The following is a 14181-nucleotide window of genomic DNA, read 5'->3' as shown; positions in this document are numbered from 1 at the left end:
GTGCGTTCAATATTTGCTGTCTGTCCTACCAGTTTTGGACCTACTAAACGTGTGAGTTTTGGTAGGACAAAGGCATATTCTGCAGTATAAATCATAAATTCCAATATTCTGGTAGCATGGATTTTGCCCGTTTGGGTTGGTAAATTTGGTCTTTGAATTCCTCCGACTGTCTGGTTCGTTCTCTTTTCAATTATCAGCGCGAAGCTTTTCCCTGCCATACGAACTCGAAATTGTAGCATAGCTGCTTATTTCATATGATATGTACGGTATATTCTAAAATTCTGTGGCTTAATATTTTGTTTTCGCCGGTCCAATGTTCTAAATGAAATTGTTAGTTACTGTTCAAATTTTCGCGCGTTATCATTATCTCCCCACGCGCCCTCTATTGTAAAAACTGACCCATGTAAGAGTAGACAATTCCTGTATGACGCATAGATCCCTTATACTATTAAGAGTGCATTTCAGAATTTACATTTGTCCTCTTTGTACAGAAGATGATAGATTTCATTTGGAAAACCAAAATTTCCACAGATTTGATAACATTGCAATCTTGGCATGTCAAATATTTTTCAAATCTATTCCATTATCTATTATCTATTATCATCATTCCTCCCTGCTGGGTGTCCTTCTGATTGGTCAATGCTGTGGGCGGCTCCACTTAGGAAGTGAATACTGTTTTCTTTCCGCCCGTTTAGATTTGACTTGTATTGAAATGGTTTATTCTAGTTTGTCATATGCTTACAAAAGATTTGATTTATTCTAAAATAGTTTTAACATTTTGGGGCACAAATAAACATTGTGCGAATGTTAACAAAACTAGAGTTAAGTATTTGTGCTTCAAATACTTCAGGTTTGGTATATTAATTATGTTTAGCCATACCTAGTATGGCTCAACATATTGTTATGTTGAGCCCATAAGTATGGGCTCAACATATTGTTATGTTTAGCCATACCTAGTATGGCTCAACATATTGTTTTTGTTCACGTTCTTCTTCTTCTTCTTCTTCTTCTTCTTCTTCTTCTTCTTCTTCTCCTCCTGCCAAGTCTTCAAATGGAATCTACTCCGTCATTTTTGGGCCAAACGACCTGAAATTTGGCATGTAGGTAAAGATGGCAAATACCCTTAGGTGCTTTTTCATTTCTTTCGAAACAGGCCTTAAAAACATTTTTATGGAGGTTTTTTGGGGCATTTTTAGACAATTTTTATATTTTGGGCTCCTGTGCCCTGGTATTGCTAGCAAGTGACCTGAAATTCGGTACAAGGGTGCCTTGAACATGTCCCTACAGGATTTCAATCACAATTCTGGTGTACATCACTTCAGAATGCTTCATTTTGGGGACTTTTGGACCCATTTTCAGACCAAAAACAGGCCAAAAGTGGTATCCACGTTCCATGTTCTATTTGCTGCTGGCCAAGGAATCTATGTTCTATCTAAGGATCCCCGCGTTCCATTTGCTACTGGCCAAAGAACACTGTTCTATTTAGGTCACCTGAGGTCATATTGCAGGAACACACGCAAGCCTTTGCAGTAAGAAGCTCTTGGGGTCTCGCAGAACTTGTAGAGAGAGTTTTTGTACGGGTGATTTTGGAACAGTCCATTTATGCATCAGGAGGGAGATTGTCGAAGTATAATGCTCTCGCAAATGTTGCCTTTCTACATGCAGTTAATATTTCGATTTGCCCAGGTGTTATTTTGGGACAGCCCACTTCTTGCATGGGGAGGAGTATGGCTAAACATGCTGTATTTGCTCAGGGGCAAATGACGGCCTTTCTAGTATTTGTCTGGTTCTTCTTCTTCTTCTTCTCCTCCTCCTGACAAATCTTCAAATGGCTTCTACTCCGCCATTTCTTACCCAACCGACCTGAAATTTGGCATGGAGGTGAAGATGGCGAATACCCCCAGGCCCTTTTTTAATCGTTTTGAAACAGGCCTTAAAATCATTTTTATGGAGGTTTTTTGGGGCATTTTTAGGCAATTTCTATATTTTTGGCTCCTGTGCCCTGGTATTACAAGCAAATGGCCTGGAATTCGGCACAAGGGTGCCTGGAACATGTCCCTACAGGACTTTAATCACATTTCTGGTGTACATCACTTCGAAATGCTTCATTTTGGGGAATTTTGGACCCATTTTCAGACCAAAAACGGGTCAAAAGTGCTGTCCCCGTTCCATGTTCTATCTAAGAATCCATGTTCTACATAAGGTTCCGGGCGTTCCATTTGCTGCTGGCCAAAGAACATGAGTTCTTTTCTGGTTACCTGAGGTCATGTTGCAGGTAAACACGCAAGCCTTTGCAGTAAGAAGCTCTTGGCGTCTCGCAGAACTTGTAGTAGGTGTGGCGCAGAGCCCGAAATTTGTTCTCCGGCCCCGTCAAAACCGAAAAATGCGCCAAATTCAAGGCGTACGATCTGATACATAACGGTCAAAAATCGCTTATATTTTTATACCAGTATTTAAAGAAGGTTCTTAACTCAATATCTGTGAAAGATTTACTAAAATACCGTCAACCATAAGCGAGAAATCGCCCATCGGGTTACGCGCGTTTCGCCCGCGGGAGCAGGTGAACCCGCTTCCCGGTCACGCACTTGGGGAGGGCCGGCTTCGCGCCGATCCAAATACGGATCGTTACGTCACTCGTAAACAAGAAAACTAGTCGCCAATTTGTAGCCAGCATTACGAGCTACAAAATGATGTAAGTGGTCAGCTTGTGCGACTTCCATTGGTGAAAATATTCACATTTTAATTTTTCAAATCGAAATTCCGGAGGAAGGTACCCCTTTAAAAATTTTTTAGCCATTGGTATCGTTGGAAAATTCAAGAGATTGTCGTTATTTTGGTACCAAATTCGCATATATTCGAGCCATGGTGGGCTCCGTAATCGACTGATACTTTTCGAGCCAGTTTTGGTAAGGAAGCAAGATGGTGGACGCCGGCCCGGTCGCTACTGACCGCTGTAGTTCGGAGCCGATTACGTCGGCATCGGGCCAAAATACGGACACTTCTACCACCCAAATGCCAGGTAATGTATTTTCCAAGTCTTTACGTAGTTTTATGTGGGTTTTGGGTTAATTTAATGTCAAATTTGGCCGCATGATTATCGGTAAACACTATTGTTTTTGTATGCCGCATGGTAGCTCAAATAATTTGAATTTGCCGTTTTAATACGCGGATTTTCGTGCCAGTGGTTGCATGTATGATTACTATAAATCATTTTCAACGCCATATGGATACATTTGGTTCCTGTTTTTTTTTTGCTAGTGCCCTAATCTAAACTTATTTTTATTAAAATGCAGAAAACTGTACTTGCTATCCTCACCTTCTGACGTCACTGCTAGGGGGAGGGGGGTGGCGGGGATGCCCAGCTGCCCTCTACTCGAGTCGTAGTTTCCGTTGTAATTTATTTTATGAGTAGAAGTATAAACCTCACTTAACAGAATTATGCTGGTCTGTTAAGTTTATTAAGTTGTTACATTTATAATGAATGATAGCCTTTATTATTGTATGCAATTACCAGTACTACTTAGTATATATGTATGGTAGCTAATGGAGGAAATAAAGTACCTAAGTATCCAAGTTTCATATTTATCTCATCATAGATTGTTTGAAATGTGTGTCTGCCATGAATGTATTATATAGTTTGAATTTCAACAGACGTTTTCTCTTTTGACACAGGAATGAAGAGAGTGAAGAGGAAGAAAGTGATGAAGAACCAACAGAACTGCCAGTGAACTAGAAGACGAGACTAGATATTCTATTTGCCGTAAATAACTTTGTAGTTTTGGTACATAACGAAAGAGAACTTCAGTAACTTCTACCCTTGTAGTGATCAGCATGTGTGTCTTGGTTATCTCAGCTGGATAGAGAAACCATACAAAAAGTAGATTTAGCTTTTGTAGTTGATTCAACTGTAGAAATAGTTCCAGACCAGAGAAGCAATGGCCACCTGTTCCATGATCCAGTTGTCTGACGGCCAGTCTAGTTTTTGTTCATGTTCTTCTCCTTCCATATCTTCAAATGGATTCAACTCCGCCATTTTTTAATCAACTGACCTGAAATTTGGCATGGAGGTAAAGAGGGCAAATACCCTCATGTGTTTTTTTTTTATTTCTATGAAACAGACCTGAAAATCATTTTTATGGAGTTTTTTTGGGGCATTTTTAGACAATTTCTATATTTTGGGCTCCTGTGGCCTGGTTTTACAAGCAAGTGACCTGAAATTCGGTACAAGGGTGCCTTGAACATGTCCCTACAGGACTTCCAACACATTTCTGGTGTACATCACTTCAAAATGCTTCATTTTGGGGACTTTTGGACCCATTTCAGACCAAAAACAGGCCAAAAGTGGTATCCCCGTTCCATGTTCTATTTGCTGCTGGCCAAAGAATCCATGTTCTATCTAAGGATCCCCGCGTTCTATTTGCTACTGGCCAAAGAACACGTGTTCTATTTAGGTTACCTGAGGTCATATCGCAGGAACACACGCAAGCCTTTTACAGTAAGAAGCTCTTGGGGTCTCGCAGAACTTGTAGAGAGAATTTTATTGCACGGGTGATTTTGGAACAGTCAATTTATGCATCGGGAGGGAGATTGGCGAAGTATGATGCTCTCGCAAATGTTGCCTTTCTACATGCAGTTAATATTTCGATTTGCCCAGATATTATTTTGGGACAGCACACTTCTTGCATTGGGAGGAGTATGGCTAAACATGCTGTATTTGCTCAGGTGCAAATGACGGCCTTTCTAGTTTAACGAGTCTTTTTATAAATATGAATTGGTACTATTTTGGTAGTGAATTTTTCTTTTCATTTGAGTTTAATGAGTGATAGTTGTGTGCTGACCTGTTTAAAAAAAGAGAGAACGCTATAATTTTCAAAAACTCCTCCCTCAAAATGGCCACACCCAACATTAGTGACCCCCCCCCCCCCAAAAAAAACACCCCTCCCAATTATTGAACGATCGTCGACTCTTATAATAAATGCAAGCGGTTATTTGTTGGAAATAATTGATTTGAATATGTGTTGGTGTCAGTGACCAAAACGCGTACAGATGTTAGCCTTGTTTACTCCTTGGGGATTGAATCGACCCGCTTTCAGGCGGCATGACGCAGAATAGTGTTTTGGATGCGTCTTGCGATTTGTTCCACATGGCTGATTGGTCTGCAGATCGACTATAGGGTTCAACATATCTCTATATGGGGGGAGCCGGTTGGAACAACTAATGGCAACTTGATTCTATACAAAAAAAATTATGGTGAATAGTAAATGTGAATTATCAACTTCGATAAGGTCATTCTTTGTTAATAATGCCCTGATTTCATCTTCCCGCGAGTGCGAACGATGATTGACTTCATGAAAAACAGTCATATCTGCGTCAACCGGGGTCGCTGCAAAACGAGAAAATAGGTCTGGAATTGACTTATTTATCCATGCATGGTCATGAGAGTAACTACGTAACTCCTCCGGCCTACATGTCCAAAATGTTGATTTATGTGACAGCGTCTATGAAAAAAATGTCACGAAGTGACCATCACACAAATGTGATCGCCGGGGGTCCGCTTTAGCTGAAACTTCTATAACTGAACAAAGGAATGACGGATTTGAATGATATTTAGTATGCAGGTAGCTTAGACAAAGATGCACATAATGAAGTGCGAATTATGTTAATGACCAAGCATACATTATGCAAATGTGAAAGTCATTTGCACAATCAAGATATTTGTGGAGATATGAGGTCTCCGAACTCTTGTTACTCTGGCTTCGATCGCGGAAAGACTTTGCATCACAGAGTCTTCAAACAATTTCGTATCTGTGATAGTCTGCAAGACATGCTTCAACTTAAGTCTATCTTGAATAATAAAGTAATCAGAGGTGACACTCTTACGCCATCTTGGATTCTTCGTCACCTGTAGTGCTAGTTTGACTTTTAGAGCCATTGCCATTATTGCTGTGGACATCCACCACATAAGCCACGGATCCCAGGGTTTGGCGTGAGTGTCCACGAAAGATGTCTTGATCTGTTGGGCATTTCTCCCTCCGTCTGTCGCTAGGATGCCACAGTGTTCCACGCATGTCGTAAAGCCACCATTTCGTGAGATTTCGTGGTAGAAAGACGCTTTGCTCATCAAACTTTACTTGATAGTCAGTTCTTTGTTTGCTGGTCTTGTCTTTTTTTTAAATTTATTTATTTCGCACTTAAAAAATATACATACATAAGAAAGAAATACAAGAATAAATAAAACAGTGCAGGGCAGGCCAAAAAGCTTCTGCTTATGTAAAGGTCTCCCTTTATCAAATCATAACATTTTAGTTAATCAGTTATACAAAGGAAATAAGTTGGATGATAAACAAAATGAAACAATATAGAGGTCATGCGAACAATATAGTAAAAATTTACCATAACTTGATAAATCATACATAAATATAAATAAAGAGTAAATGAAAGTATTAAACAAAGTAATAGCGGTGGACTGCTACTTAACAAAGTAAATAATACTAATAAACAGTGGACTACTATTAAGCAAAAGAAAAGGAAACCAAATTATGGTGGGGCCTCTGTACATAATTGTAAATTTACGCTGGGTGGATTTTACATTAATTGGTCTAAGATAATAGTTTTGTCTTGTGAGGTGGCCTCACTTACCCGATACCTTGTGTCAGCTTCCTTGAAGCCTATAGGAGGATTTTCTTCTACTGGGTTTGGAAGAATTTTCGTAACGGGTGACCTCCTTCTTGTAGGCCTCGATGATTCGACGTTGGACGCGACTCCTAGTATGAGTTAGAGCTCTTCGCTGTCGTTCGCCACGGCGTCCGGATTTGTTCCGCTTGGGTCTGAATTTGTGAAATGTACTAAAACTCGACTTAACTTGACAAAACAGACCTAAAATTACCCTCAAGTCAAAAGGTAATAAAAGTGATAACTTTTACAAACACTTTGAAGCAACTATTGCAAAGACAATCCGAGTTCCACGACCCCATATCTTCGGCGAATTTAATATGCAAATAAGAACCTCATTCGCATGAATCATGTCAGTTGATCATCTTCTCTACCCAAATAGCACAAGTTCTTCAAAGTATAAAAGTCTTATATTAGCAAAGAAGGCGTTTGTGGTATTTCCTCATAAATCACGTAGATAGAGCCCTCATTTGCATGATTTATGTCTAATTATTTCCACATCGTCTTAACTTCCAAATGCTGCAATGAAATCCCCATCTTTCACCATTATGGATTTGATATCTATTGATATTCCTCTCTTTCTCAGATACATATGTCACATGTTTATGGGTCGATGTTAATCATCAGTCAAGCCATCTACATACCACATATTATGGCAATCCGTCAACCCCTTCTTGAGTTATTCCCATTCAAAGTTTGAAACTAAATCGGCTCCTGCAAGCCGCTAGGGGGCCCACAACTACACCTACACAACTTACTCTCCCTCTCGAGAGCTATCAACCACTAAAAAATCATGACCATACAATAATCAGAACATGAGATATCAAACCCGGAAGTTCCGCTGCAGAACCATAGCAAGCCACTAGGGACCCCAAATTCTAATACATGTAATTTCGAGGTCTCTTGAAGATCTACCCACATACCAAATATAAAGACAATTCATTCTCGTGATATTGTGTTCACACGTACACACACATACACAGACACATACGAACATACGAACATTGCTGATCTACATTTCGGGCGGCCAATGATGACAAAAGATGTTCACGCCATGGAATCTGCATTGGTCATGAAAACCGCGGGAAGCAGCCACGTTTTTCAGAAATCTAGAATTCGGTTGAAATTCCCTTGGTATTCGTCGAAGTACTTCCGGTCGGCATACTTATTACAGAACTAGAGTTCCACGACCTCATACCTTCGCCAAATGATTTTAACCTTTATGACTGACGCATTGGGAGTGTTTCTCATCAATTATAAATCATACCAATTGATCATCTTCACCCAAATAACAGAATTTGTCCAAAGTATGAGCTTAACAAAGAAGGTTATGCTAATAGTCTAGGCGATTGGTGCAAAATATAGGTAGAATTGTTCAAATTGTGGTAAAGCATGAAACTTGGTATGATCAACCCTGAGTATGTACTAAATAGTTTCAAGGGTGGAGCCAATTCGAAATGCATGTTTCTTAGCAACGGTTGTAAAAGGGCGTTTTGGGGCAATTTGTGACTAAAAATGTCTATTTTGGGGTACTTTCTGACTATTAGCACATCTGTAACCTAAAAAATGGCTTCAAAATAAATATTATGATCCTCTCTTGAATGCACAATATTTCAATTATTAATTCATCATTATTAAAGTAGAAAATGCCGTTTTTGCTACTTTTGACAAAAAATGTCTATTTTCGGGTATTTTACTATGATAATCATGTCCTATCTTATCAAACAATGTTGGAATTTATTACGACCATACAGTTTAGGATCTTTCACATGTTGTATTATACTTATTCTTAGAATTCCATTATCAACTTCACGAAACTAGCTGTTTTGGGCAATTTTTGACTAAAATGTCAATTTTGGGGTACTTTCTGATATTAGCACATCAGTAACAATATCAAAATGTTCTCTAAAATAAATTTTACGATCCTCTTTTGTATGCGCTATATTCAAGTTATTGACTTCATCATCTCTTTTAAAAATCAAAATTGCTGTTTTTTTTGCCACTTTTAACCAAAAATGTCTATTAGGGGCACCCTCCTTTAGCAGTGCTGAAACCCACTCGGGAAATGCTCGGCAAACCCTCCCGGTCTGATCCCTGCTCTTTTGAACGGACATTTTTGGTATTGCATGGGGTTCACTGACAGTCACTCATAAATAATTAAATATGTGTGATGTGTAGTGCGCCGGGCCTACGATAGTGCACTTCGGGAGTGCGTAATATTTGATAACGTGTGATGTAGTGCGCCGGGCCTACGATAGTGCACTTCGGGAGTGCGTAATATTTGATAACATGTGTGATGTGTAGTGCGCCGGGCCTACGATAGTGCACTTCGGGAGTGCGTAATATTTGATAACGTGTGATGTAGTGCGCCGGGCCTACGATAGTGCACTTCGGGAGTGCGTAATATTTGATAACATGTGTGATGTGTAGTGCGCCGGGCCTACGATAGTGCACTTCGGGAGTGCGTAATATTTGATAACGTGTGATGTAGTGCGCCGGGCCTACGATAGTGCACTTCGGGAGTGCGTGATATTTGAAAACGTGTTATCAAATATGCACGAATATTAAAGAGTAATCGTACAATAAAAACGAATGGAGATATCAAATTGTGTGTCCTTTGTAAAAAATCATTACGATTTCTCAGATAAAAGAGGCGTTTTTGTCAGGTAAAATGTATTGTATTCGAATACAACATTGAAGACCATGAATTACTATTTGTAATAAAAATGCTTAGAATGGATACGCCCGGGTTTTTGCATTAGTCGACAAAGTATGGGTTACATGATGAAGTTTCGAAATAAAACTAGTATATGTCCGAAACTAATCCCTCTGACTCCCCCCCCCACCCCCCACCCCCAATATATTCCGCCGTTCTAGGAAGTCTGCGAAGGAGGCTACATAATATAATTCAATTTTTCTCTTACAATCTAAACTTATGCTTAGGTACCGGCAGTTGTGGCCACAGATAAACGTTTCTTTCACGACAGCTTCATAGATTTAGGATGGGCTATCTGGCGCCTAACCGGCTAACCGGCGACACCAGCTGAGGACGCTGCAGTCAATGTCCATGTCAAGCGAACATAGAACGCACTATCTGGATAATCAGGCGATAATGCCGCATCACCTTTATCGCGTACTAATACACGGTTACAGGAATCATTCGACGGAAAACCAACAGTGCGGCACAATAAAAGAAGAAGAAGAGGAAAAAGTTAACATGAACGTTATTTTTGGAAAATATTTAAACATTATACATAGCTGTTGTGATATCCGAAATATCTGGAGCCAAAATTGAGGAGAAAGTGCATTATTTGTGCCTTTTTTTCCGGGATTACTTCTTACATTACCACACGGAAGTTACCGACACATTACCGACACATTACCGGAATCTAAGACTCAACCGAACTGTTTGTAAGAGCTTGAGCCTCATGAACCTACTACAGCAACTGTCCGAACTATAGACATCAGGTTGGAAGGATATCGAGACAATGTTCACAGAATGAAAGGAAAGGACAAAGCACAAAGTGACCAGAACGGGGACTGAAGGCGGATAGGCAAAACTAAGGAATCTTGGTGAGAAATGCAGCAAGATCTGGAGTCCGATACAAGCACGTGTGACTGAGGTGAGATTTTGAAACATCTTTTCTTTTTCTTTCAGTCCCCTCAAAATGGAATATGTGCTTCGCACCTCAAACGTAAAATTCAAAATTGTTGTTTAAAGATCTGTAAAGTTTCAGAATATGTGTATCTTCTGTGGCAATTTGTGAGAAATACACTTTCGTGACTGACTTGCCGCTACAACACAAAAACAGATAACGTTACAGTTTGTTCCCAGACCTGAGGAAAGTAAGTTACAAATAATGTTGCGAGTTGCTAAAAGGGTAAGAGGATTTCATGGTTACTTTATTTTTTATTAGAGCGAAAGAATATATTATCTAATAGTAAACGTTAACGTTAATGTAAGAGTTGGCACAACATAAAGTGAGGTCGGGATTTGGTCGGGTATACGTCGGCAAGGTTATTTTTAGAACAAGTCGGAAAATCGCCGTCTCGCTGGGGGTCGGAATTGGGTCAGTTGATGGGTGCTACCTGACGAAAAATTTCATGGCTATTGACATCGTCATCCTGTCAGTATCATTAGTTTAAACCATTGGTAGGATGATCCTATGATGCATTTTATGAATAATTATTTTCGCAGAGAAGCGGTCATGTTCTGGACAGCAGCGTCCGTGTGTGTGTGTGTGTGTTTCAGTCTGTCACCACGATAACTTGAGAATGCCTGGATGGATTGTCTTCATATTTGGTATGAGTAAGTCTTAGTGAGACCTCAAAGTCATCAGAGTTTGGACCTAGTTTGCAAATTGAACATAAACAAGGAGTCTGAAAGAAGATGTAACCTATACTGGCTGTAGGCTGCCTGACATCAAAGTTGATATTGCAGTTATGATTCATACTGCAAATACCACGAATGAGGTTAACTTAGTATATTTTTACTATATAGTGACTCACTGTGACTGTGTACAAGAAGGCTGGCTACAGTCACCATTGCTGCTCAGCTGGCAGAGCACAGCCCCGATGCTTCAGGCCTATGATGAGGCAAAGGAAACAACTGTCTACATGGAGAACAATGGTGAGGTACATTTTACACATGCACACTTTCCATGCAGCTGTCATTTGTTTGTATTGCATACCTCGTAAAATGCAGTATATGTGGACTGTAGAGTAAGTTCGTCTTGTATGTAGTATTCAAATATTTTAATGAATTATCAAGTTGTTGTTTTTGCTGCCCTATAAATTGTAATGACCGAGCTCCAATTCAGCCAATGGGCTGCCATTGTTCGTGAATCTATCAATAAACCATTGCTACTATGCCTCATGGGGTAAAACACTAGGTTTGTACTGAAGAGTACAAGCTGCATATCTGGACAGATTTATTTGATCTGTTCACACCAGGATGGACTCGTACCCTTTTGATAAGTGTGGTGGGCTCTTTCACCTGCTCAAACACGGAACTCCCATGTATGAGTAACGTCCTATCCAAGGGACATCCCTAACCAAACTTTGGTACTCAGTTTCAAATGAGTGAAGTGAGGAATTTCATGTTAAGTGCCTTGTCAATCATCTCAATGGTTACAGCATTGGGTCATGTGTCAAGGGATTTGAATCCAGGTCTCTCGGCAATACACCCTACGATTGTGGCACACAATGCTATATTGTAAATCACTTTATCTTCACTGTGTAAGGAAAATTAACATTTTCACTGAACTTTAACTTCATGATGGCTTCACATGTACCTGTTTTTCCCAATACAGGACATAAATCTGCTGAGGTGAAACCTACTGTGAGCTGTATTTTCTACCAGGACATCCGGCGCCCTTCCAGGACAGCACCCATGCGAGAGTTGGAGCTGAAACACACATACTTCAGGGAGAGAGTTTGGGATAAGTATTTCAATATGGTGTACTGATTCATAGCATGATGATAAAGAGGATGGATTCTCTTGTTTAACAAAAGATGTACATGTTTTTTTCATACTCGGTAAATGATACACTGAAGATTTTATAGCATTGGGGTTGAGACTTTTGTAGTGGACATCATACAGGTGTGCCTAAACAGTCCACAAACGACCACAACTGATCACGACCAGGTCTGATACTAGTATGCAGTGGAACTATTACTAGTAACCCCTTGACAGGGAAAGTGCAAACAAGGGACAGTACTCTAACCTCTCAAATAGAAGTACCCCCTGGAATATAAGTACCCCCCGGAAAAATCTTCAAAATCTAATAAAAGTACCCCCTGGAATAAAAGTACCCCCCAGAAAATGTCAAAATTGATGTGTAAGCTATGTCTATGTTACTAATACGTGTTCTCATGGTATATGTGTGCATCTTTGACACTGTTATTTGCAATTAGGGATATCAATGGACAGCAGATAAAGCCAAAAATGTTGGAAAAATCTACCTGCAATTTGATAAATCTAAGAGACTTTCTTACCTGGCTGAATAAATCTACTCTATACTCTACTCTACATACTATATACTTAGTATATAGTCAGTTGTTGACACAAAAACTCTGAATATTACAAGTTTAAAAAGAATAAAAAGTTTAAAAAGAAAATTGAAGAAAAAAATAGTAAAAACTTTTCAGCTTAGAAAATTCACAATGTAGTTAAAACAGCAAAACAATAACTTAATTTTGCCCGTAGAAATAATTGAAATATTCGCTGGAATACGATCCTTGAATTATTAAACTGCAATGTTTACCAATGTAGCTAGGTGGCGTTGTCATTCTCTCGCGCGGTATCGCGAGATTTAGCGGGGTTTGGACAGAAACAGTCGCCATCTTGTTTGTTTACTCGTATCCTCGCCGAGCGCTGCCGTATTTTCGGACAGATTTTTGCGTTTCAGACACATCAAAACAAGTTGACTATGGGTACAAAAGAATGAAAAAGTATTGGTTACTCATTGTTTTATTTGGTTGGACGGCGATTTCCGAGATTCAATTGAAAATTTGGCGTATTTTCTGAGAGTGATAGCGCGCGCGTGTGTGTGCGTGTGTGGTACCGGTGACTGTGAGTTAGCGCTCGAGCTTCCTCGGCCCAAGTTTTTCTACAAATTGTCGCAAAAGTTCTCAAGCTCAAAATCTAGGTTGCACACGGCGCTACCAGGAGTTAGAGTTGTGCCGGGTATTTTGAGTACTGCACCAACATTTATCCCAATTCCCTGATCATGATTTAAAAAAAATAATAAACGTACCGTCTAAAATAAGAACGTACCGGGCGGACTTTGAGGCGAAAAAAAATAAACGTACCGGTACGTTTATTTGAGAGGTGAGAGTAACTGCATGTATAAGATTGTTCAAAAACAGATCAAACTGGTGAATGTATAATGTATAAACCATTGCACAGGGGTACTAGTTAGTACAAACAATGCTGTTGGAAAGAGAATGCCACAGAGTCTGGTATGGACAACCACATATCTTCTAATGCCTATTTTTATATATACAGCAACCTCAATGACTTACAGTCGCCAGTGAGTGATAACCTTCAAGGATTAAGTAGTATAGAAGACAATCAAGAAAATTATGTTTTCAGAGTATTCTTTTTGCCTGTTTATAAACAGGATAACTCTAGAAGTCATTGATGTACATGTATATGTATCTTTATGATAAAAGGTATTTTGGTAGATGTGGGCAAAAGGAAGTAATAATTAGATTATGGGGGCCCCCTGCCAGCTTCCAATGGTACTGCAGTAGGACTTTTCATATCCTGTGTTCTGGACATGATGTGGTCAAGATTTTTCAAAGGTAAATAATTGGGCTCCTGAATAAGTGACATTCAATTGGTTCCGGCCCCCTAGCAGAATTCATTATCTGCAGGGGATAATTTTGTTTGAGACTAAATGGAAAATAATGATTTGAAAGTTTTGGTCTGCAGATACCTAGTAATGTTTCATAATAGATGCTCACTATTCCAATCGGGCTAATTTGCATGAATAATCAGAAAAG

At 39.6% G+C, this 14181-nt stretch overlaps 2 long non-coding RNA genes across 2 annotated transcripts; both read left to right on the top strand.

The window, feature by feature from the left end:
• The first annotated feature begins 2088 nt into the window (after nt 1-2088).
• Nucleotides 2089-3814, top strand: LOC136424343 (uncharacterized). Its single transcript, XR_010753863.1, has 2 exons — nt 2089-3019; nt 3294-3814. It is a non-coding gene; the product is annotated as an uncharacterized lncRNA (long non-coding RNA).
• A 5886-nt stretch (nt 3815-9700) lies between these two features.
• On the top strand, nt 9701-12945 carry LOC136424442 (uncharacterized). Its single transcript, XR_010753889.1, has 3 exons — nt 9701-10295; nt 11174-11302; nt 11985-12945. It is a non-coding gene; the product is annotated as an uncharacterized lncRNA (long non-coding RNA).
• The last annotated feature ends 1236 nt before the right edge of the window (nt 12946-14181 follow it).

The sequence above is a fragment of the Branchiostoma lanceolatum genome, chromosome 18 (assembly GCF_035083965.1).
Source record: "Branchiostoma lanceolatum isolate klBraLanc5 chromosome 18, klBraLanc5.hap2, whole genome shotgun sequence".
NCBI classification, from domain to species: Eukaryota; Metazoa; Chordata; class Leptocardii; order Amphioxiformes; family Branchiostomatidae; genus Branchiostoma; species Branchiostoma lanceolatum.
The sequence above is the reverse complement of the archived record's forward strand: the minus strand, read 5'-3'. Positions and strand labels throughout refer to the sequence as shown.